We start from the raw sequence: 1,378 nt of genomic DNA, 5'->3' as shown, positions 1-1,378 counted from the left end.
AATTCAAATTACGACAAACGTAAATAAACAAGCAAAGCTTGCTTTTAGAAGCGTTGAGATGTCATTTTTAGAAAGTTAAAGAAGTGATATTTTTTAAAGTCTCAATCGCAGAATAATGCTAATAATATAGCCTGAACAGGATAAACTATCCCTATTTTGCAGAGAAAAGTGTAGGTGACTAGCTGTGGACTCGAACTCACATCCCCGATATATATATATATATACGTGTGTGAATCAGTGTGTGTGACTTTGTGTCTGTGTTTATATATTACTACTGGTTGACAACCGATGATGGTTTGTTACGTCCCGTAACCTAGCGATTGGGCAATATAGACCGATAGAATAAATACCAGGCTTTAAAATCATGTCATAGGGTCGATTTGTTCGACTAAAATCTTTTCAAGGTGGTGCCCTAGCTTGGCCCCAATCTATTGATTGAAGCAAGTAAAAGAATGAAAGAATACAGACAAGACCTGACATTTAGGAGAGAGTGGGACCAGTCGACTACAACGATCCGAAAGAATGAAAGGTAAAAAATTGCAAGAATAAAAAAAGCGGCCGTTGTAGAATTTGATCTAAGAACTTTAAGTCGCAATTTGTTTTGCCCAGCGTGCTCACGATTCTGCTGGCTCGTCGCCTTGGGTATTTCAAGGTTTTTAAGTTGGTTTTAAACGCTGAAAACTAGAATAGGACAATTTTCATCAATACTCAGTATTAGAAAGAAAAAAAGCTCTAATTCAATAGAACTTACAGAAATGAAGGAGAAAATTAGAATAGATTATAGAAGACTATAATTGTTAAGATAAAAAGAAAAAAAAAAAGCGAACTGAAAGCCTGCAATAAGATTATGGCTATAAATACACAAGCTGCCCCAGTCATAAACAACCGTTTCGACATAATAAATTGGAAGTTAAGTGAACTGAAGCGCTTAGATAAGAAGACTATAAAACGCTCACAACATTCCGAACTCTCTATCATAAAACTAAGATATAACAGAGAGCGTAGACAAGGGAGAAGACGCAGATACGTAGGCAGTGTTGTTAGGAAGACACCACATGAGTCTAGAAAAATACTTAAAACCTAGAAAAGGTACACCGATTAGTATTATAAGATAACATAAGAAACACAAACATCTTTCTCTCTCACACATACACACAAGCACGCACACGCAAACACACACACACACACACACACACACACACACACACATTATACGCACGCATTCAAGAAAACAAGAACGTACAAACTAGAAGTTAATTACACAGGGAAAAGGCTTTGATAAGGGCTAGACAAAAGAAAACAGGAAAATAAAATGTTTATTATTATTATTATTATTATTATTATTATTATTATTATTATTATTATTATTATTATTATT

This window comes from Octopus bimaculoides, chromosome 14 (assembly GCF_001194135.2).
Source record: "Octopus bimaculoides isolate UCB-OBI-ISO-001 chromosome 14, ASM119413v2, whole genome shotgun sequence".
NCBI lineage: Eukaryota > Metazoa > Mollusca > Cephalopoda > Octopoda > Octopodidae > Octopus > Octopus bimaculoides.
Note: the sequence above shows the minus strand (reverse complement) of the source record.